At 41.0% G+C, this 25,742-nt stretch overlaps 1 protein-coding gene across 3 annotated transcripts in view; it reads right to left on the reverse strand.

Annotated features, from left to right (window-relative positions):
* The window catches only part of stau2 (staufen double-stranded RNA binding protein 2), a 364,833-nt gene that overhangs the window by 336,317 nt on the left and 2,774 nt on the right, over nt 1-25,742 (reverse strand). The gene's annotated exons all lie outside the window — the stretch shown is intronic.

The raw sequence follows: 25,742 nt of genomic DNA on the forward strand, positions 1-25,742 counted from the left end.
TAGCTGGTTTGTTGGAGCCACAACTTAATTACAAAGATAAGAACATCTGTCAAATTTGTGCTTTAATTAAGAAAGGAATGTTCTGTCTAATTTCCATCAGGTACTGCTTTTTGTCAAAATCAAAAGGTGTGAAAAGCCCAGAGATATAAATGTGGATCTGGGCGAACTTTAATCATCTTGCTCCAAAGGCGGCAGCTGTGAGATATTATTCAAACACACTGCAGTCACAGACATAGTCAGTACTGAATTCATTGTTTACAGGGATCTGAGAATCCCCCATTCCCTTAAACTTTATCATAGGGAGATAGCAGTGACAAGACAAGACCTAGGAAGATCAGTCATTACTTTGAATGGTGGAGCAGGGTAAGAGGCTGACTGGCCAACCCTTTCACCCATCTCTCACGTTCTTACCACATGCCACCATGAATTTCAAATATTTACCTGTAAGAACCAACAAAAACATTTATCTTTCTACATTAGTAGTTCTATATTTAATTGTATATTGCATCGTAATTAGAGAACAACAGCAACAGATGTGAAAAATTAGCATGCAGTAATTCTAGTCCAACAATTCGAGCGTATTTTGCACATGCCATAATTCCAGTAACAATAACATCTTGTGCCAGCTAAAAAACTTCAAGACTATAATTTCAGAGGCTTGTTGGCAAACGATAGAAAGTCTGTATAACTGAAGGTGGATAAAAAATAGGAAAAAGTAACCTCAGTAAAAACCTATGCCTTAGCAGAGATTACAAACATGACATACAGTGGTATGCAAAAGTTTGGGCACCCCGGTCAAAATTTCTATTACTGTGAATAGAAAAGTGTTTTCAGGTAGCCGTTTCCTCAGTTCGTAATGTAATTAAGAAATGACAGTCAACAGGAACGGTGGAGGTCAAGTTGAGGTCTGGAAGATCAAGAAAACTTTCCCAGAGAACTGCTCGTAGGATTGCTAAAAAGGCAAATCAAAACCCCTGTTTGACTGCAAAAGACCTTCAGGAAGATTTAGCAGACTCTGGAGTGGTGGTGCACTGTTCTACTGTGCAGCGACACCTCCACAAATATGACCTTCATGGAAGAGTCATCAGAAGAAAACCTTTCCTGCATCCTCGCCACAAAATTCTGCGTCAGAAGTTTGCAAAGGAACATCTAAACAAGCCTGATGCATTTTGGAAACAAGTCCTGTGGACTGATGAAGTTAAAATAGAACATTTTGGCCGCAATGAGCAAAGGTATGTTTGGAGAAAAAAGGGTGTAGAATTTCATGAAAAGAACACCTCTCCAAATGTTAATCACGGGGGTGGATCAATCATGCTTTGGGCTTGTGTTGTAGCCAGTGGCACAGGGAACATTTCACTGGTAGAGGGAAGAATGAATTCAATTAAATACCAGCAAATTCTGGAAGCAAACATCACACCGTCTGTAAAAAAGCTGAAGATGAAAAGAGGATGGCTTCTACAACACGATAATGATCCTAAACACACCTCAAAATCCACAATGGACTACCTCAAGAGGTTTTGTCATGGCCCTCACAGTCACCTGACCTAAACATCATTGAAAATCTGTGGATAGACCTTAAAAGAGCAGTGCATGCATGAGGGCCCAAGAATCTCACAGAACTACAAGCCTTTTACAAGGAAGAATGGGCAAAAATCCCCCAAACAATTGAAAGACTCTTAGCTGGCTACAGAAAGCGTTTACAAGCTGTGATACTTGCCAAGGGGGGGCGTTACTAAGTACTGATCATGAAGGGTGCCCAAACTTTTACTTCGCGCCCTTTTCCTTTTTTTGTTATTTTGAAACTGTAAAAGATGGAAATAAAAAAGTAATCTTGCTTAAAATATTAAAGAAATGTGACATCTTTAACTTTATGCCTTTTGGAAATCAGATCATCTTTTACTCGCTTAGCTATTCACAGTAACAGAAATTTTGACCGGGGTGCCCAAACTTTTGCATACCACTGTAACTTTTAATGCGAACAATTTTTAAAACCAGTAATCTTACACTTTAAAAGTCCCACCCTAACACTATGTTTGCTTTAATAAGATGACCTACTAAATGTCCTTTCATCAAAACATAAAAGCACATGTTTATTTTTAGATCAAATGCAATATCCCACCATGTGAAATCAGTCCAAGGTAATAAACAAATTAAATAAATATAGCAGTAGGACCAAAACTGCAAATGGATTTCAGAGCTTTAAGACATTAAAAATAGCACTGAAGGTGGATAAGGAATAAAGGATTTAATTCTATCAGTATTCCATACATCACTTATGTAACAGCAGTCTCTCATATTCTGCATGCAAGATACTGAATGTGCAGAAAATCATGTGATTACTATTGAAACTTAAGTGTCAAAAATAGTGTCACAGCAAATGAAAAGCAGACAGAGATGCACCACAACGCTCCAGCAGAGAGATTCAAAAGATTGGATCTGTTTTCAAAGCAAAATGCTTTAGGATAATATTATACAGTCAAAATCACTGGAAAAAGTCCCTTGCATGTTCTTTTTACTTGCAATCAATTTTATACATTTTTTTATTCTGTCCCAATTTCATAACCTCTCCAAAATCTGTTGGATATCTATGTATACCGTGTTCAATTCCATCATAAAAACTGGAAATGTTTGTCCATGTAAGATGTAGGAACAGAATTAGGCTATTCAGCCCATCGAGTCTGCTCCAATATTCCATCATCCCTCTCAAGCCCATACTCCTGCCTTTGTCCCATAACCTTTGATGCTCTGACAAATCAAGAAACTACCAACCTCTGCTTTAAAAAATCCAAATGAATTGTCCCCCCAACAGCCTTCTGTGGCAACAAATTCCAAAGATTCACCACCCTCTGGCTAAAGAAGTTCCTCTGCATGTCCATTCTAAATGAACGTCCCTCTACTTTGAAGCCGTGCCCTCTGGTCCTGGACTCACCCACTATAGCAAGCATCCTGTTCACATCCACTCTGTCTCGGCCTTTCAATATTTAATATCTTTCAGTGAGATCAACCCACCCCCCTACCCGCCATTCTTCTAAACTCCAGGAAGTACAAGCCCAGAGCTATCAAACACTACTCACACGTTAATCCATTCATTCTGGAGTCATTCTCATGAATCTCCTCTGGACCCTTTCTAACACCAGCACATCTTTTCTCAGATAAGAGGCCCAAGTGCAGTCTGACCAATGCCTCATAAAGCCTCAGAATTATATCCTTACTTTTATATTCTAGTCCTCTCAAAATGAATGATAACACTGCATTTACCTTCTTACTACCAACTCAACCTGCAAGTTAATCTTTAGAGAATCCTGTACAAGGATTCCCAGGTCCTTTTGTACCTCTGATTTCTGATTTTTCTCCCCATTTAGAAAGTAATCCACGCCTCTTTACCTCCTACCAATGACCATGCACTTCCCTACATTATATTCCATCGGCCATTCTTTGCCCATTCTCCGAATCTAAGTCCTTCTGCAGACTGTCTGCTTCCTCAACACATGTCTCTCTCCACCCACCTTCATATTGTCTGAAAATCTGGTCACAAAGCCAACAATTCTGACATCAAACTCTTTAACAAACAACGTGAAAAGAAGCAGTCCCAATATCGATTCTTGCAGAACACCACTAGTCACCGGTAGCCAATCAGAAAAGGTCCCCTCTATTCCCATTCTTAGCCGAATGCCAGTCAGCCAATCTTCTATCCATGCTTATTCGTTCCTGTAAAGTAGTAGTATTAGGTTATCTGGCCCATCAAGTCTGCTCCACCATTTCATGACTAATCCAATTTTCCTCTCAGCCCCAATCTCCTGACTTCTCCCCTAATCCCTTCATACCCTGACCAATCAAGAATCTATCAGCCTCTGCCTTAAATATACATAAAGACTTGGCCTTCACAGTTACCTGTGGCAAAGATTTGCACAGATTCAGCACTCTCTGACTAAAGAAATTCCTCTTCATCTCCATTCTAAAAGGATGCTCCTCTATTCTGAGGCTGTGTCCTCTGGTCTTAGACTCTCCAACCACAGGAAACATCCTCTCCACATCCACATCTAGTGATTCTTGAAAGATCATTACTACTGCCTCCACAATCTTTTCAACCACCTCTTTCAGAGCTCTGATGCATACACCATCTGGTCCAGATGATTTATCTACTTTCAGACCTTTCAGTTTCCCAAAAACCTTCTCTAGTTTATGGTAATTTCACACACTTCATGCCCCAACACCATACTGCTAGTGACCTCTGCAATGAAGACTGATGCAAAATATTTATTGTTTATCCACTATTTTGGTGTCCCCCATTACTATCTCTCCAGATTCTTTTCTAGCAATCTGATATCCACTCTCGTCTCTCTCTTACATTTTAGGTATCTGAGAAAATTCTCATCAGGGTCTTTTTTTTTAAACTCTTGTAGTTCCTTAACTCCATCCTCAAGGATTCTACATCTTCTGATCAATAGGTTCAATAGGTACATTTAATGTCAGAGAAATTAGTACAATATACATCCTGAAATTCTTTTTCTGTGCAAACATCCAGGAAAACAGGAGTGCCCCAAAGAATGAATGAATGACAGTTAAATGTTAGAACCCCAAAGCTTTCATAAGTCACCTCTAAGCATTTAGTTTCATTTTTTTTTAAACCAACGAAGCCACCCAGCCTCTCTGCCCACCTGCCTGTCCTTTCGATACTTCAAGTATCCTTGGATATTAAGCTCCCAACTATGATCTTCTTCCTGCCATGATTCAGTGATGCCCACAGCATCATACCTGACAATCTTTAACTGCACTACAAGCTCATCCATCTTATTCTGTATACTGCATGCATTCAAATATAACACCTTCAGTTTATATCATCCTTTTCAATTCTGCCCCCATGTTACACTTCAACTCATCCCACTGAATGCAGTTTTGCCTCATCATATGCCTGTCCTTCACCGTTTCAATGCATCTACTTGTATACAGACACCATGGTTTGCAGCAGCTAGCATGACACTATTACAGAGCAGGGCATTGGAGGTCAAGAGTTCAATCCCAGCATCCTCTGTACTTTTGCTCCGTGAAATGTCCGGGTTTTCCCCGGTGCTCGCGTGTCCTCCCACAATCCAAAGATGTACAGGGAAGATTAGTCATTGCAAACTGTACTGTGTTTTTATGTATGAAAGGCCAGCTTGATCCCACTGGGAATATATACAAACACATCATTCTATTTTGAAATTCATACAATAATGACAAGTTAATAATGCAGATATGAATTTACTATCAAACTTCAATTGCATTTCAAGGTTGGAACTGTTCAGCTTTGAGAAAAGAACTTCACCCTCCAAATAAGTACGACTAATTTTTACATAGAAAGTACTGCACCCCATTGGGCAAGTTTTATGACTGGTACGCAGATCTGAATTGCTGATCTTCAGTCAAGTTCCAAACCCACTGCAGTTATATAGAAAATCTGGAATAAAAAGTAGCATCAGCAATGGTGCCGATTAAATTACCAAACTATCCTGGCAAGAAGGAAATCTATCATCCTTAAATTGTCACATCAGTAGCTACTGTGAAACAATAATGAACTCTTAATGACTCTAGGAAATGGCCAAGGAGCAATTTAATGGAGAATAAATTCCAACCTGGCCAGCTACTATCACATTCCATGAACAAAAAGTGAATAACTTCCTAGCATTACTGAGAATTATGTTAGATGGTTGAGGACATTACAATTTATATTTAAACATATGCTGGAAATTACCAAAACATATCCAATTCAATGAGATAAAATTGCCTATTATAAAGCTTCATTCTGTTCTGCTGAAGTGATATTCACCTGGTACATCTAGGTCTATTGTGAACATCATAATTTTGATAATTTTTGATAATTATCTCCTGCCCACTTCCAATGTAGCAATCATCCTACCAAAACTTTTTGAAGTGAAAATTCAGAGTTACTGGGATCAGCTGTGAGACTTTAGATGAAAAGCATTTGTGTTTTCTATGAGTTATATGTACTGTGTTGAACACCTTGTTCTGGAGGTGTTCATGTGTACTACCGAATGATAATAAACTTGAATTTGATTTGCAATCTATAGTTACAACTGACCAAATGAAAATATAAATTCTGCTCAACTCTTGTCACCAATATGCCTGAAAAACAAATCAGACAGTCACAACTAAAATTTAAGGAAGTTCATTTGATTTCTTAATGACTTAATGAATAAGCACCTTTCAAACATTTAAGCTTGGTAAACAAAGTAAAACTTTTGCCCATTATTATAACATCAATTTCTATAAAGAATGGTTCTGACGTACTGACTTATAGAATTCTGAATATTTATAAGTCATAATACACAAAGCTTTAGTAAAACTATACAAAAAAACTGAAATACAAGATGCAACTGGCTGAAACTACAATGATTTGGATAGACAAAGAGAAAATCTGCAATGCTGGAAATCCAAGCAACACACACAAAAAGCTGGAGGAACTCAGCAGGCCAGACAGCATCTACGGAAAAGAGTACAGTTGACATCTCAGGCCGAGACCCTTTGGCAAGAGTTCAGCAGGATGATTGGAAAGAAATCTTCCAAGAACAATTATTATTTTTCTTTCTAAACTACTGGCCTAAATCATGCAGCACACAGAGACCTTCTGTTTTCAATCTAATGATATCTTCCAGGTACTCGATGTCCTTTCAATATCACTGAGGTGGAATATGTTATTTAGCCATTTCAAGGTTAACCTCTGACCATTTTTATAAAACATGTGTTCGTCCAGAGCAAAACCCTCCACCCTTCTACCTGAAAACAAATTGCAGAATTTATTTAATTTCATTTCTGTTTGTTAACTCATTATAGCTACACAAAGTAGATTTGCTCTGGCCAGCAAAAACTTTCATTACTACAATGAAGCTGAGAGGGCAAAAAAAGCCCACAAAATATTACATGCTTGAAAACTGAAATAAAAACAGATCACGCTGCTCAGGTCAGACAGGATCTGGAGCTAGAAGCACACTTGAAGTTTCAGGCCATCAGGACCGATTAAAAAATCTGCTTTGATGAAAGATCACTGTCCTGCAGCGTTAAAAGTCTGTTTCTGTCTCTGTGGATATCGCCTGGCCTTCTGGGGATTTCCACTAGTTTTATTTTTGATTTCAGAAAGCAAAAATGTTCTACCAATAATTGTGGAATATGAAAAGGAGTTTACTCAAAAACATTGCTGGGGCCAGGAATCAGGACAAAATGAGTCAACAACTTAAAAAGTGCTGCAACTACAGTAACTATCATAACAAAAAACACCCCTGGGGAGTTGTAGCCTTGCAGAAGCATAACATTAATCCTTCTTAATGTAAAAATTCTGGAACTGAACAGCAAACAAATGCCATTACTTTGTTCTTACGGTCTGGGTCATGACAAATTTAGCCACACTGACTTAGTTGCAATTATTTAACATCAGCATGAAAACTTGGGTCTTTCAAAACTACATAAGGGAGAAGGACAAATTACTGGATAATTTATTTCTATGATATAGTCAGAAGAAAGTTACATGTGTAGGAAGGAGAAAATATAACTGCCAACCATCAGGATAGAGAAAAAAAAAGTTAGTGTAGAACTTATTTCTTCACTAACTTATTAAGGACTTATTTCATACCTGCAAAGATCTCTGGGAGAATGGCAGATAAAATCACAACCAAGGAATTATGCAGTGGGCAATGGCCGGAATTTAAAATACTCTTTACCATCGTGATCAAGATCAAGATCCCCTTAAGTGATATATTAATTCCAGATTGCTGAACAAACGGTCATGTTAAAATAGTTAAGGGTGGAAGGATCTGGAAAAGGATCCAGTTAAGTACTCCACATAAGAACCATTAACACTGAAAAGACAAAGATCATAGTACATAGGAGCAGAATTAGGCCATTCAGCCCATCAAGTCTATTCTGCCATCATGGCTGGTTTATTATCCCTCTCAACCGTATTCTCCTGCTTTCTCCCCATAACCTTTGATGCCCTTACTAATTAAGAATCTATTGATGATGGCTGGTTCTTCGCTTCCGAAGATCAGGAGGGAACTCCATCGCTATAGGACTTTCTTCCCATCTACACTGCATAGGTTTATAGTGAGGATCAGTGCGTGTGGTTCCACTCTTAAGGCTGGGGGATGTTCCACAATGGCACAGCGAGCTGACAGCTGCAGCAACCACAAGGCTGTAGGTTGAGCGTCCAAGTTTTCCTTCTCCTAGACAGACTGCCTGGCAAGGCTAACAAGTATCATCTACCTGGATTTGGAATCCAAGTTGTCCTTCTCCTAGGCTGATGAGCCCAACCTGCCCACCCAGTTATACCACTGAACTCACGGTTGCACCATGACATAACAGGGACGCCACGTGAAGGTGTTGCTATGGGCACAGTAGTGTAGGAGAGGACATATGTGAGTGACCTCCTACATGGCAAGCCAAACAGTGGTCCTGTAGCAATCACTACACCTGGAAAGGAGAGGCTATGGGAGATGCCTCAGCTTCCTTAAATGAGCAGGACATCCAGCCCAGGACTCACCTGTCCCCAAGAACCTACTAACTTCCACTTTAAATATACTTGATGACTTGGCATCCATCTGTGACAATGTATTCCACATTGTTGTATCGCCCCTTTTGTTTCCAAACTTACAAGTCTTTACGAGTCCACTTGAAAGAATATATTAACATTGCAGAAAATCGTAAGGAACAGGATACAAAGCCTGGATTTTCCTAGGTGTTTCCAGCAGCTTCGCCCACACATTAGTCCGCACGTTACTGGTTCACTCCATTAGCCATTTCCTAGTTGTGCCCTGCTGCTGGACTCCCCAAGGAGTTCAACAATGGTGCACAAGCTCGCTGAGAATTCCCAGCACCAGGTTAGTACTGACACAAAATCCCTTCTCCTTCAATTTCAGTGGGGATAGAAAGGCAACTGGCAAGGAAGAGGGGCAAATATATTGTTCAGTTAAACGTATTTAATAATCTAAAACTTTTAATTTTTTTCTTTGTAACTGTAACAATTTGTTGACAAGGTTCCATTAGAAATTTGGTGCCAAAGTGAAAAAATATAGTCCATGCTCTGTCCACCAGAACAACCGGGACCTCCCAGTGGCCACCCATTTTGATTCCAATTCCGATATGTCCATCCATGGCCTCCTCCACTGTCAGGATAAGGCCACATTGCACTATTTAATTTATTCTAACTTATAGTTGGGTGTTATGCCTACATTATACTGCTACCACACAGCAAAACATTGCACAACTTAGTCAGTGAGCATACACTTGATCCTGATAAATGGTGAGAGCACAAAAATAAGCACATTGCATGGACTGAAAATGGTTTCATAAACAGGAAACAGTGGAAATAAATGGAACTTTCTATGACTAACTGCATACTACAGAGATTAGTGCTTGGAACCCCTATTCACATTACATCCAATACAAAGGTGGGTGGGATGGTAAGCTGTGAGCATGCAAAGCATCTTCAACACAATTCAGTCAAAAATCACTAAACAGATAAATTCTTTTACTCTTGTCACATGCACTGGATTACAGTGAGAAGCTTGTCTTGCAAATTGCTAATGCAGATCAAATCATAGTAGTACACAAAGGTAAAATAACAAGTGTAGCAGTTATTGAAAAAGTGAAATGCAGATCAACAATAAGGTACAAGATCATAACGAGATAGATTGTGAGGTGCAAGAGTCAACCTTATCATACTAGGAAATCATTTAATAGTCTTCTAACAGCAGGGTAGAGGCTGTCCTTGAGCCTAGTGGAATGCGTTCTGGGGTTTTTGTACTTGCTGCCCAATGTTAAAGACAAGGAAAGAGAACTTCAAGGGTAGATGGGGTCTTTGATTACGCTGGCTGCTTTACTGAGGCAGCAAGTATAGACAAAGGCTGGTTTCCATGATGCAACCCCACTACATAATAAAGGCAGAATAGGCAAATGTTAGGCAAGTGTGATTATCCACATCAGTAGGAAGAAGAGAAAGAAAAAGTTTTGTTTAAATCGTGATAGATTGGGAAACACCAATGTACATGGGCATTCTATATGCATTTGTAAACCAGTCTCTGAAAGCAAACGTGCAGGTGCAGCAAGCAGTTAAGATACTAAATAGCAAGATGGTGTTTATATAAGAAATTTGGAACACAGGAGCAAGGGTATCTTACTGTAACTATTAAGGAGCATAGTGAGGCCATACCCAAAGTACTTAGTGCTATTTCAGTCTTCATTTAGAAAGGATGTGTGCCAGAGGGAGTGCAACCAAGGTGTACCGATTCCTGGGTGGGCAAGACTATCACATGAAAGGAGATTAGATTGCTGAATTTTAGGAATATGACAGGAACTTTCATTAAAACCTCAACACTTCTGATAAGGCTTGACAGCTAGTTTCAAGGAGTGCCTCTCCCCTGAAGTTGCAACCTCAGGTTGCAGGCAAAGACAAACACGGCAGAGATGAGGAGCAACTCCTTCACTCAGAAGGAGAATCTGTGGAACTCACTGCCACAGACAGTGATTTCATAACAAAGTAAATTTCAAAATTCAAAGTGAATGTATTACCAATGTACATGTCACCATATACAACCCTGGGATTCACTATATTAGCAGCATTCACAGCAGAACAAATACAATAGAATCAATTAAAAACTGCACACAAAAACTGACAAACAACTAATGTGCAAAATATGGTACACACAAACAAACAAATAACACTGAAGACATGAGTTGTGGAGTCTTTGAAAGTGAGTCCATAAGTTGTGGAATAAACTCTTGAGTTGAGGCGAGTCTAATTATCCACGTTGGTTCAGCAGCCAGATGATTGAAAGGTAATAACTGTTCCTGAATCTGGTGGTGTGGGACCCAAGGTTCTGGTACCTCCTTCCCTTTAGAGCAGGGGCTCCCAGCAGTTTTTTATGCCATGGAACAATACCATTAAGCAAGGGGTCCATGGAGCCCCCAGGTTGGGAACCCCTGCTTTAGACAGATAGCAGACAGATCTCTGGATATTAAAACAAATAGTATAGTGAGTCAGTAGGATCACATTACTGAGGTAGGTCACCTGTCACAATTGTTGACGGCCAAATGGCCATCACCTGCTCTAATTTTTCGATATTTACATGCTGAAACACCAAGATGCAAATAGAATAGGCAATTCACATACGAGAACATCAACACAAATCCATGGGCCAAACAGTTTTTTTCCCTTCCTTATTTTCCACATACACCTTGTTACAGTGAACACATCCAATGAAGTCTCTAGATGGGAAGTCTCGTGTTATTACTGTACGGTCTTGTCTTGCCTTTGAAGATTGAAAACAAACCTGCTTTTCTGTGTGTTGGCAGGATTTAATGCTCTGTTCTGGTTACCAGATAAAGTAATCCTTAAATTAACGACTCAAATCAGTCATTGACAAACACAAAGCTGAGCTTCTGGCAAATTAGAATATCACCAGCAAAAACAATGAACTACGCAGTCCGGATTACTATACGTTATGAATCAAAAACATGGCAGATGGCAGCAATTCACAACTTGCAAAAGAGCGAGGAAGAGAAATTGAACAATGATATCAATCACATTCTAATGCTCAGCAAGCTGCAGTCATTCAGATATTTTATACTATCAAAGACTTCAGACAGCAGAAAACTTAAGACAATGGCATTTTTACAGAGAGCTTGCTATCTGAAAAGCGGCAAATTGTGAAAATTAACAGGAGACCGTAGGGGTTGGGTAGTGTTGCAGAGATAGGGATCCTGCTTAAGGACTTCAACAGTTTAGGAGAGTGGGTAAAGTGGCAGGTGGAACCCAACAGGGTGAAGAGTAAGATTATGCACTTTGCTACATGGAATAAAAGCGTGGCTCATTTTTGAAATGGAGACAGAATTCAGAAATTGAAGGTGCAAAGGAACTTGGAAGTTCTTGTTCTGAATTCCCTCAAAACTGAATTGGTAATAAGGAAACCAAATGCAATGTTAACATTTATTCTGAAAGCATTCAAAGATAAAAACAAGGATGCAACGCTGAGACTTTATAAAGCATTGATCAGACCGCATTTGGAATATTCTAAGCAACTTTTGGGTACGATATTTAAAGAAAGATGTGCTGCGCCTCAAAGTCAAGAAGAGGTTTGCAAGGATAATATGAATCAAAAGGCTTAGCATATGAGAAGTATCCGGCAGCTCTGGACCTGTACTCTATGCAGTACAATCTAGAAGGATTGGGTGTGGGGGAGAGGGGAGGGAACAGTATCTCACTTACTGAATGGCGGAGCAGGCTCGACTGACCAGATGGCCTACTCCTGCTATTTCTTACGTTCTTAAACATACTGGAAAGAGTGGATGTGGAGAGGATGTTTCCATTAGTAGCTGGTGCTGCCCTCAAGTGTTCGCTCGGTGGAAGAAAGACTGGATTGCGTGCGTTTGTCCATCTGCAGACTGCTGTGAGCTGCTTGTTCGTGCCAATAACACCCATGCACCATTTTTTTTAGTGTGAGTGTATGTTTACTGCTATCTTATATGTGCTATATGTGCCTCGTGTTGGTATTGTGTTTTGCACCTTGGCCTCAGAGGAACACTATTTCATTTGGCTGCATTCATGTATGGTTGAATGATAATTAAACTTAAACTTCAAAGGACACCCCTCAGCCTCCTCCAATCCCGGAAAAACCAACCCAGCCTATTAAATGAGCAGCCAGAGGAAGCAGTTATGGGAGATATATTAACAATATTTAAAAGCCACCCGGACATATACATGGATGAGAAAGGTTTAGACGGGATATGGCAAAATGCAGACAAATGGAATTAGCTTAGATGATCAGCATGAACCAGTTGGGTCAAAGGACCTGTTGGTGTGCTGTATGACTCTTTATAGTTTCCTGTTTTAACTCAAGGCCTTCAAATTCTGCCATCATTGCAAACCTTTTCCATACACTCCCTTGCTTTATCACACCCATTGATATGGCAACAACCAGAACTACACACCACATTCATAACTAACATTATGTACAACTGTAATATGGCATCCCATTTCTTGTATCCAATGCCTCAAGCAAAGCCATACTCCTTCACCACACCGACCGTCTATGTTGCCACAATACACTTGCACTCCTAGATCTCTTGGTTCTATTCTCCACGGTTCTGGCACTCACTGTAACTATGCTGTCCTGGTTTAACTTCCCAAAATGCATGACATTGAATGTGTCTAAGTTAAATTCCATCTGCTACTCTCTTTCCAAATTGATCTTGATCTGGTTGTAATCTCAAACAAACTTCTTCGCCACAAGACTACCAATTTTAATGTCATCTGCAAATTTAATAATCATGTCACCTATGTTCTCAGCCTTTTGATGCAACTGAGTGACTTGCTTGGCACTTCAGAGAGGGGAGTACAATTGGCCTTCTTGCTGTGAAATGACACGGCTTACAGGTCAGCCAAACAACACAAACAAGTTTCCTTCCTTCGAAAAGATTGTGTCACGTTCAAGTATCTTAAAAATCCACACGGTCACAATTGTATTGCCGGACATTCAGTTATATTCACATTCTGAAACAGCCAAAGGAAGAATACGAACATATTTGCTATAGTATCTGCTCAGTTAAGGGTATAACCCATGCACTAACACACACTCTAACTTTTAATATGAGACATTCTATTCAATGGGACTAATACAGGTATGCAAGAGATATTATACGTAAGCCATATTATATCTCTCAGGTTGAGAAAATTAAGTGTCAGACCCTAGCACTCAGGCAGCAAAAATCAAAAATTTTAAAAAGGAATTACCAAGGATAAAGAGTAGTCCCTAATCAAGTGTAGAAAGACTGCATCCCAACATTTCAGTTAGATCCCTTTGGAAGTTAAGCTTGCTGCATGGTTCCTGTTTCCGAAGCCGCAACTACTTTCAGTGATTGGTACGTTTGTACTTCAAGATCCTTTGTCCACTAACCCCACCTGGTCTCTCACTCTCCAAGGAACAAGTAATCTCCCTTTTCTTTTGAGCAAAATGTATTACTTTACATCTGAGTTCAAATTCAATTGCCAATTTTGCAAATCTATTAAGTAATCACATGCAAGGGGTTTCTTCTTCTATGTTACTGCTAAGGCTAATAAAAATGGCTTCTTTATTATGTTAACTGCTGGGAAAGTGCTTCTCTCTCGCAGCTTGTTTGGGTTATATTACTGATAATGAGAATTGTATTCATTTGCTAACCAATTGGAATAGATGTTATTCTTTCTTCTGTGTCTGTAAGCTATTGTTTTCGCGGGCTTTGGGGCAGAAAGCGTGATGGGGACAGAGAGAGGAGGCGCGATGCTGTAAGGTGGGTGAAGGAACAGACCCCGAGCGGGAGTCCCAGGCCCAGGGTATTCGGGAGGAGAACCGAAGAGGAAGGACGTGCTGGATGTGCTCTGATCAACCACCGTAGTTGATCCCAGGCGATGGGTCGAGGGGGTTGGAGGAGATCGTATGGTGGAAAGACCCTGTTCATTGAGCTCCAACGGTTGTGCACAAAGTGGTTGTACTCTGATAAGTTTGGCGCCTTTTGCGTTCCTTTTATATTTTATCTCTATTAATTCCATAGTTCCAGTAAGATCTACAAATTGTATTCTGTAAATCACATACGGCGTACTGTTTGTTATTTGGCATGGTGGGGTACATCACACAGCATCTACACAAACTCGATTACAGAGTTTGGAGGGGCCGAAGGCTTCTCCCCCTTGACGGAAGCGAGCTGAGCGAGCCTGAGGCTTACCGGGGGCTACCCACACAAAATGCTGGAGGAGCACAGCTGGATAACCAGGAGGAATCAATGTCCTTTTTTTGATTTCCAATTCCCCTCAGTGCTGATTAGCCCTTCATCCCAACAGGATCTGAAAACAGAAAAACTGCAGTATTGATTCCCAAGTCTAAATGTCAACATGCATCATGGACCGCAATGATGCTAAGGACCTCCACTCCACACATTCTTAGGCTGCCATTGACTCCCACTCTCCACTCTGAAGCTAGCTGGCTATATGTTCTGTCAAGAGGCAACTTACTCTGCCTGTCTGACTTTACTTATTTGTCTATCAGCTCTGCCCCCTCCGTTGACTCTTTTAAGTCCAGGCTCAAAACTTACCTTTATTCACTAGTGTTTGAATCTTCCTGTGGTTAATTTTTGGCTTGTGCTTAGGCTCACGTGTTGTTTATTTTGTGCCTATAAGCTGTGTGCTTTGTTGTTTATACCTGTGTTTCTTATATTTGTGATTTTAGCTACCTGTTATGGATTGTACAGCACTTTGGTCAACATGGGTTGTTTTTAAATGTGCTTTATAAATAAATGTGACTTGACAACTTATTATTGAGTAATTTACTGTAGATTTATTGAAAAATCTAGGTAAATTATAGTTACTGCTTTTATCATCAAGGAAGATCCCTGCTCAGAATCAGGTTTAATATCACTGGCATATGCCATGAAATTTGTTGTTTTGCGACAACAGTAAATTGCAATACATAATAATAAAAGCAATAAATTACAAGTACACCAAAAAAAACTAAATTAAATAAGTAGTGCAAAAAGAGAGGGAAAAATACTAAGGCTGTGTTTATGGGATCATTGTCCACTCAGAAATCTGTTCTCACTCTTCACTATTACACTTTCTAATTTCATTCAGAGATACAACACTGAACAGGCCCTTCCAGTCCACCAAGTCTCACAGCCCAGCAGCTCACCCACTGAACACCAACCTCATCACAGGACAATTTACCAGGACTGATTAACCTTCCAGCCCACCGAGTCTCACAGTCCAGCAGCTCACCCACTGAACATCAACCTCATCACAGGACAATTTACCAGGACTGATTAACCTTCCAGCCCACCGAGTCTCACAGTCCAGCAGCTCACTGAGTTAACACCAACCTCATCACAGGACAATTTACCATGACTGATTAACCTGCTACGCTACCGTGGCACCCAAAAACATCACAAATATTTTGTTCCCTCTTTTGACAGGGACTGTCAAATTTCTTCATTATACCAATATACCAAATGGTCTAATTCCCTGCACACCTTTGTTTCCCATTGATAACCACCAGTTTTCTGGCACTGCATCTTTCTCTAATTATTAATAAGGTGCATTAATAACAATGCTTTTGCTTCCCTCGGTGTGATCACCCAGGACATGCCCTGTTCTCATTGCTATCATCAAGGAGGAGCTGCAGCCTGAAGACACACACTCAGCACATCAAAAACCCCACTGTCAGATTACTAATGAACAATGAACCCATGAACACTCTCTCAGTACTTCTTTCCCTCTCTTTTTACACTACTTAATTTAATTTTCTTTTTAATATATTCTTATTGTAAATTACAGTTTTTATTATGTATTGGAATGTACTGCTGCTGCAAAGCAACAGAAAATTTCGTGGCATACGTCAGTAATATTAGACCGCTATTCTGATTCCAAGGTGACATCAAGTTCAATTACCTTAATATATCCAGTTTCTATTTTAACTATATTTTATTATTAATCTTGTCATTTAATGTCATCTCTACCTGTTCCGGCTCTCTAATAAATACTGAAGCAAATTAAGGGTTTAATATTTCTTCCATTGCTATGTCACTGAAATTTTAGAAGACATAGGAGTCCATACAGTGCACCTTGTGGATCAAAAAATGCTGTGTAACCTACTCCAATCTTCTGGAGTCAGATCTGCTAACGTACAAGTGACAACTCCCCAACCATTCATCCAGGTACTTTTTAAAAAGATGCAATTTCTGCCTCTACCATCCTTCCAGCCTGCAAGCCTCAAACCTCCAACACAGGTGAAAAGAATTTTCCCCATCCCTTCTCTTATCCTTCTGCCATTTCCTTTAAACCTCATGTTTGAACTTATAACTGGGAAAAAGGTACTTTCAATTCATTCTCACCAAGCACTCCAGACTTCAATACCACAATTGTCAACCTTGGCTCATCTGTTCCAGAGAACGTAATGTCAACTTATCCAAACTTACCTCATGACTAAAATTCCCAGTTCTGGCAATATCCTCAAATCATTCTTGTGATGTAGTCAGAACTGTACACTTTACTCATGCTATCGTATATGAAGCTTATTGAACTATAAGTACAACTTTCCTGCCTTTATATTCTATGTCGCAAATAATAAAATATCTACTTAAAGTAACACACATCAAAGTTGCCGGTGAACGCAGCAGGCCAGGCAGCATCTCTAGGAAGAGGTACAGTCGACGTTTCGGGCCGAGACCCTTCGTCAGGACGAACTGAAGGAAGAGCTAGTAAGAGATTTGAAAGTGGGAGGGGGAGGGGGAGATCCAAAATGATAGGAGAAGACAGGGATGGAGCCAAGGGCTGGACAGGTGATTGGCAAAAGGGATATGAAAGGATCATGGGACAGGAGGTCCAGGGAGGAAAAGGGGGGACGGGGGAAGCCCAGAGGATGGGCAAGGGATATAGTCAGAGGGACAGAGGGAGAAAAAGGAGAGAGAGAGAAAGAATGTGTGTATATAAATAAATAACGGATGGGGTACGAGGGGGAGGTGGGGCACTAGCGGAAGTTAGAGAAGTCAATGTTCATGCCATCAGGTTGGAGGCTACCCAGACGGAATATAAGGTGTTGTTCCTCCAACCTGAGTGTAGCTTCATCTTGACAGTAGAGGAGGCCGTGGATAGACATGTCAGAATGGGAATGGGACGTGGAATTAAAATGTGTGGCCATTGGGAGGTCCTGCTTCCGCCACCTCCAACAGGATCCCACCACTAAGCACATCTTTCCCTCCCCCCCCCCACTTTCCACAGGGATCACTCCCTACGCAACTCCCTTGTCCATTCGTACCCCCCTATCCCTCCCCACCGATCTCCCTCCTGGCACTTATCCTTGTAAGCGCAACAAGTGCTACACATGTCCTTACACTTCCTCCCTTATCACCATTCAGGGCCCCAGACAGTCCTTCCAGGTGAGGCGACACTTCACCTGTGAGTCGGCTGGGGTGATATACTGCGTCCGGTGCTCCCGATGTGGCCTTCTATACATTGGTGAGACCCGACGCAGACTGGGAGATCGTTTCACTGAACACCTACACTCTGTCTGCCAGAGAAAGCAGGATCTTCCAGTGGAACAACGTAATTCAGCCTTATGGAATCCCATTGTTAACAGCTTTCTAAACATAGAAACAACCATTTCCTGCTATGGAGCCAAGTGATCACTCTTTTGGATCAGATGCTTCGTTATTCAATTTACCATTCTGAGCTATGGTACTGTCCTGTCAATCCTTAAACCAGTCTGGCCATTCTCCTCTGACCTCCCTCATTAACAGGGCATTTTTGCCCACAGAACTGCCAATCACTGGATGATTTTTTTTTGTTTATACACCATTCTGTGTAAACTTTAGAGGTTGTTGTGTGTGAAAATCCCAGGATTTCTGATATACTCAAACCACCCCATCTAGCACCAACAACCATTCCATGGTCAAAATCACTGGAGATTAAATTTATTCCCCTTTCGGACGTTTGGTCTGAACATCAAATGAACCTCTTGAGCATTTCTGCATGCTTTTATGCATTGAGTTGCTTCCACAATTGGCTATTTAGATATTTGCTTTAACAGGCATGTGTAGCTAATTAAGTGGCCACCAGGTGTATATTTTATTGCATTTTTCTGACAATCATTTTAAATGCTTATTGTTGTTACTCTGTTACTGCACCCGCATTTTTCTTCCCAAATTCCATTCTAAAAGCTTCGGAAAGTTTTTTGTCAATGTATTAGCCTGTTAATCATAACTGTATCCTCCATCAATTAAAGGCTTATTTTATTATAGTTACGATTGCCCAGATGCTTCCTTATTTCTATACCCCTTGGAGAACGCTCAGATCCATTCCCCAATAGAGAATCCTCATTTATTAGTTTTTTAACGTATTGGATCAGAAAAGAATCCTGTAGAGATGAACCAGCATATCAGAGGGAGACTGAACACCTGGCTGATTGGTGTCATAATAAAAACCTCTCAATGTCATGAGCCAGTCCTCACCGGAGAATCAGAGATGGAGAGAGTTAGCAAATTTAAATTCCTAGGTGTTACTATGTCAGGGGACCTGTCCTGGGCCCAGCACACAAGTGTAATTACAAAGAAAAAATGACCGTGCCTCTACTTCCTTAGGAGTCTGCAGAGATTCAGCATGACGTCTAAAACTTTGACTAAACTTCAGTAGATGTGTAGTGGAAAGTATATCGACTGGCTGCATTTCAGCCTGGTATGAAAACACCAATGCCTTTGAACGACATTGTGAGAGTGGCTCAGGGTAAGAGTGGAACTCTGAGGTTTTGGCTCAAGAGGCTTCAGTGAGCAGAGGCTGAGGACGAACTTGCTCCCAGTGAGGTAAGGCCGGGTAAGTTCCTTTAATTAACTTAGGAGTAGGTAATGGAGGCAGCAGTCAGGGCAGTCAAGTGCTCCGTATGCAGTATGTGGGAAGTCAGGGACAGCACAATTGTCCCTGATGACAACACCTATAAAAGGTGCATCCAGCTGCAGCTCCTGACAAACCGAGTTAGGGAACTGGAGCTGGATGAACTTCGGATCATTCATGAGGCAGAGGCAGAAATAGACAGGAGTTTCAGGGAGACAGTCACCCCTAAAAGTCAGGAGGCAGGTAGCTGGGTGACTGTCAGGAAAGGGAAGGGGAATTGACATGAAGAGCAGAGCACCCCTGTGGCCATTCTCATCAACAATAAATATACCGTTTTGGATACTGTTGGTGGGGACAACCCACTAGGGACAAGTTGTAGTGGTCACATCTCTAGCACCAAGACTGGACCCTCAGCTCAGAAGGGAAGGAGGGAAAAGAGGAGAGCAGTAGTGATAGGGGATTCAATAGTTAGGGGGACAGATAAGAGGGTCTGTGCGAGAGATCGAGAATCCCGGATGGTCTGTTGCCTCCCTGGTGCCAGGGTCCACGATATCTCGGATCGAGTTCTTGGTATTCTCAGGAGAGAGGGTGAGCAGCCAGATGTCGTGGTCCATGTAGGGACCAATGGCATGGATAGGAAGGAAGAGGAGGTCCTGCAAAGAGAGTTTAGGGAGTTTGGTGCTAAGTTGAAGGACAGGACCTCCAGGGTTGCAATCTCAAGATTGCTACCTGTGCCACATACTAGTGAGACTAGAAATAGGAAGATAATGCAGCTAAATACGTGGCTAAGGAGATAGTACAGGACGGAGGGCTTCATGTTTCTGGACAATCGGGCTTTGTTCCAGGGAAGGTGGGACCTGTTCTGACGGGACGGTTTGCACCTGAACTGGAGGGGGACTAACATCCTTGCGGGTAGATTTGCTAGTGCTGCTCCGGGGGCTTTAAACTAGATATGCAGGGGGAGGGGAACCAGAGTGTTAGAGCAGACAGTGAGGTGGAGGAGGATAAAGGTCATGTGAGGACTGCATGTATAGACAGAAATCAAAGGTTTGTACCTGATAGAAATGTTATCATGTGTATCTATTTCAACACAAGGAGTATTGCAGGTAAAGCAGATGAGCTTAGGGCCTGGGTTGGCACGTGGGATTACGACATTATTGGTATTAGTGAGACTTGGTTGCAGGAGGGGCAGGACTGGCAGCTTAATGTTCCAGGGTTCCGTTGTTTCAGACGTGATAGAAGGGGAGGGATGAAAGGGGAAGGAGTAGCATCACTAGTCAGGGAAAATACCACAGCTGTGCATAGACAGGACAGCCTGGAGGGCTTGTCTACAGCGGCCATATGGGTGGAGCTGAGGAACGGAAAAGGTGTGACCACACTAATAGGTTGTATTATAGACCGCCCAATAGTCAGAGAGAATTGGAGGAGCAAATCTGTAGAGAGATTGCAGACCGAGGTAAGAAACAGAAATTTGTGTAATATTAGGGGATTTTAACTTTCCACATATTGACTGGGACTCCCACACTGTGAAAGGGCTAGATGACTTGGAGTTTGTCAAATATGTTCAGGAACGTTTTCTAAATCAATATATAGAGGTACCAACAAGAGAAGATGCAACACTTGATCGCCTATTGGGGAACCAGACAGGTCAGGTAACAGAAGTATGTGTAGGCAAACATTTTGGGTCCAGTGGCCATAATATCATTAGTTTCAAGTTAATTATGGATAAAGATGGGTCTGGTCCTCGAGTTGAGGTTCTAAATTGGAGAAGGGCCAATTTTGTGGAAATGAAAGAGGATCTAGGAAGAGTGGATTGGGATAAGTTGTTTTCTGGCAAGGATGTGTTCAGTAAGGCAAAATTTTGAGAGTGCAGAGTTTGCATGTTACTGCCAGGATTAAAGGCAAAGTTAACAGGCATAGGGAACCTTGGTTTTCAAGGGATATTGGCGATCTGGTTAAGAAAAACAGAGAGGTGTATAGCAGGTATAGGCAACAAAGAACAAATGAGGTACCTGAAGAGTATAGAAAATGTAAGAAAATACTAAAGAAGAAAATCAGGAAGGCAAAAAGAAGACATGAGGTTGCTTTGGCAGATAATGTGAAGGTAACCCCGAAGGGATTCTACAAGTTTATTAAAAGGATAGTAAGGGACAAAATTGGTCCCCTAGAAGATCAGAGTGATTGTCTATGTGTGGAGCCTCACGAGATGGGGGAGATCTTAAACAGTTTTTTTGCATCAGTATTTACTCAGGAAACTGGCATAGCATATATGGAAGGAAGGGAAACAAGCAGCAGTGTCATGTATACAGAGATTAAAGAGGAGGTGCTTGCTGCCTTACAGTGAATAAAGGTAGATAAATTCCCCGGGCCTGACATGATAATTTCCTCAAAGCTTGAGAGAGACTAGTGTAGAAATTGCAGGGGCCCTGGCAGAAATATTTAAAATGTCCTTAGCCACGGGTGCGGTGCTGCAGGATTGGAGGGTAGCTCATGTTTTTCCGTTGTTTAAAAAACGCTCCAAAAGTAAACCAGGTTATTACAGGCCGGTGAGCCTGACATCAGTAGTAGGTAAATTATTGGAAGGTATTCTGAGAGAGTGGATATACAAGTATTTGGACAGCCAAGGATAGTCAGCATGGCTTTGTGCGTGGTAGATCGGGTTTAACTTATCTTGTAGAGTTTTTCGAGGAGGTTACCAAGAAAGTAGATGAAGGAAAGGCTGTGGATGTTGTCTACATGGACTTTAGTAAGGCCTTTGACAAGGTCCCACATGGGAGGTTAGTTCAGAAGGTTCAGACACTAGGTATCCATGGACAGGTTGTAAACTAGATTCGAAATTGGCTGTGTGGGAGAAGACAGAGAGTGGTAGTGGATGATTGCTTCTCAGACTGGAGGCCTGTGACTAGTGGTGTGCCTCAGGGATCTGTGCTGGGACCATTGTTGTTTGTTGTCTATATCAATGATCTAGATGATAATGTGGTAAATTGGATCTACAAGTCTGCTGATGACACTAAGATTGGAGGCATTGTGGACAGCAAGGAAGGATTTCAAAGCTTGCAGAGGGATCGGGACCAACTGGAAAAATGGGCCAGAAAATGGCAGATGGAATTTAATGCAGACAAGTGGGAGGTGTTGCATGTTGGAAGGACAAATTAAGGTAGGACATACACAGTAAATGGTAGGGCACTGAGGAGTGTGGAGGAACAAAGGGATCTGGGCGTTCAGATACATAATTCCCTGAAAGTGGCGTCACAGGTAGACAGGGTTATAAAGAAGGCTTTTGGCATCCTTGCATTTATAAATCAAAGTACTGAGTATAGGAGTTGGGATGTTATGGTGAGGTTGTATAAGACATTGGTGAGGCCAAATTTGGAGTGTTGTGTGCAGTTCTGGTCACCTAACTATAGGAAGGATATCAGTAAGATTGAAAGAGTGCAGAGAAGATTTACTAGGATATTGCCGGGTCTTCAGGAGTTGAGTTACAGGGAAAGATCGAACAGGTTAGGACTTTATTCCTTGGATCGTAGAAGAATGAGGGGGGATTTGATAGAGGTTTACAACATTATGAGGGGTATAGACAGAGTAAATGCAAGAAGGCTCTTTCCACTTAGATTAGGAGAGATAAATACAAGAGGACGTGGCTTTAGGGTGAAAGGGGAAAGGTTTAGGGGGAACTTCTTCACTCAGAGAGTGGTGGGAGTGTGGAACAAGCTGCCATCTGACGTGGTAAATGCAGGCTCACTCTTAAGTTTTAAGAATAAATTGGATAGATACATGGATGGGAGAGGTCTGGAGGGTTATGGACTGGGTGCAGGTCAATGGGACTAGCGGAATAAAGTTTTGGCCCAGACTAGAAGGGCCGAATGGCCTGTTTTCTGTGCTGTAGTGTTCTATGGAAAACCTACAAAAAGTTTGAGTTCGCCCCAGTCCATGGCAGGTAAAGCCCTCCTCACCATTGAGCACAGCTACATAAAATGCTATCACAGGAAAGAAACATCCATTAGCAAGGTTCTCATTCAGTCATGCTCTCTTCTCGCCACTGCCATCAGAAAGAAGGTGCAAGAGCCTCAGGACACACACCGCCAGGTTCAGGAACAGTTTCTACCCCTCAATTATCAGGATCTTGAACCAAAGGGGATAAATTGACTTGCCCCACCATTGAAATGTTTCCACAACCAATGAACTCACTTACAAGGAAGGGTCATCTCATGTTTTCATTATTTATTGCTATTTATTTGTATTTGTGTTTGCATTTGCACTTGCACCATTAGTTGTCTACTGCACTCTGATTGAACGCCCTGGTTGGGCGGTCTTTCATTGATTCTGTATCGTTAATATTCTATAAATTTGTTGAGTATGCCCACAAGAAAATGAATCTCAGGGTGACATGAATATGGTGACATACATGTACTTTGATAATAAATTTTACTTTTAACTCTTTAAACACTGTTGAAACTCTATTCCCCAAAACCCAAACTTGCCTCTTCTGTTCAGTTCAATAAAACTCTCTGGAGATTTCAGACATCCCTTTCCACATCCCCATACCAGACACCCCCAATATTTCTACATATATATCTTTCTTCATTTGTATTATTAGGTGATGTATCAGAATCAGGCTTATTAACACCGGCATGTGCCGTGAAATTTGTTAACTTAGCAGCACCAGATCAATGCAATACATAATCTAGAAGAGAAAAAAAAATTAATAAGTAAATAAATTACAGTATACATATATTGAATAGATTTTTAAAATGTGCAAATTATGTCTATTAATATGATTTGATACTTCATGACATATTTCCCATTCACAGGGTTTTTATTTATCCGTCCTAGAGCCATCTCCTTTTGGTTAAGTACCGTTGTGCTAATTGAAAAGAGCATTGGTTCTCCACCTCCTCCTTACAAACATGCTACATGCTGTGGTGATTTGTTCCCAATCCTGATTCTTCAGCAATCATGTCTCTGTAATTCCTATTATGACCCCTTTCGTCACAATGCATGACTGCCTCCAGCCCCCATTTCATGAATCAGAATTATTATCACTGGCATATGTTGTGAAATTTGTTAACTTAGCTGAAGCAATACATAATATAATAGAAAATAATAAATAAGTAAATCAATTACAGTATATGCATATTGAATAGATTAAAAATCAAATAAAAACAAAGTATATATTAAAAAAGTGAGGTAGTGTTCATGGTTTCAATGTCCATTTAGGAATCGGATGGCAGATGGGAAGAAGCTGTTCCTGGATCGCTGAGTGTGTGCCTTCAGGCTTCTGTACCTCCTACCTGATGGTAACAGTGAGAAAAGGGCATGCCCTGGGTGCTGGAGGTCCTTAATCACAGACGCTGTCTTTCTGAGACACCGCTCCTTGAAGATGTCCTGGGTACTTTGTAGGCTGGTACCCAAGATGGAGCCAACTAAATCTACGACCCTCTGCAGCTTCTCCCAGTCTTGTGCAGTAGCCCCGCACTCATAGATGGAGCCTGTCAGAATACTCTTCATGGTACATCTATAGAATTTTTTTGAGTGTTTTTGTTGGCATTCCAAATTTCCTCAAACTCCTAATGAAGTATAGTCACTGTCATGACTGCCATTGTGGGCACTTCTGTGAAGTTGAATTGGGATTTCCAATCACTTTATCATTAACTTCCCTTTTTGAATCCTGTCCTACAACTTCATGCAATCTCTTGCCAACATGCTATGCTTTCATTTTCCATTTTGTTTAAAACTACATGTTTTTTTTGTGGAGTTTTGCTCTTCCTAATAGCAAACCTTTGCTCTTTCTCTGATACACTATCTCATCCAGATTCTGGTGGGGCCATCCTACCACTACAGGTTTCAGAAATGGTGCTCATGACCAATGAAGTAGACCAGGTTGCTTACTTAAGGCAAACAGCAAGTGCTGAATTTGCTTCTGCCCAGCATTGCACAAGGATCTTGCCACATGCAGTGAACTAGATTTAATCACTGTCAGCTTGGAAGAAATTTTCCACATTGTTTCCTGACGGGCCCATTTTTAAAAACTTCTTTTAACCATTCCCTGCATATGTTAATCCTCTCTTGCCTAACCAACTGTTGGCAAAAAAATTAAAGTATATTCATTTCTGCTCATGCCATTCACAAATGTAATATCTCGTAAGTCTTTGTAGCCAATTAAGTATTCTAACATGCTGTCACTGTTACAATGCAAAGCATGCAGCTGTAAATTTGTATGCAACAAGCTCCACATGGAGAAATAAATATTTGCTAGGATAAAAAGAAAATTTCAAGGCACTATTTCACCTGAGAAAACATAGACTTCATGTTAATACCTCACCTGTAAGACTGCACTACTGACAATGTA

The sequence above is a fragment of the Mobula hypostoma genome, chromosome 1 (genome assembly GCF_963921235.1).
Source record: "Mobula hypostoma chromosome 1, sMobHyp1.1, whole genome shotgun sequence".
In the NCBI taxonomy this organism is placed as follows: domain Eukaryota; kingdom Metazoa; phylum Chordata; class Chondrichthyes; order Myliobatiformes; family Myliobatidae; genus Mobula; species Mobula hypostoma.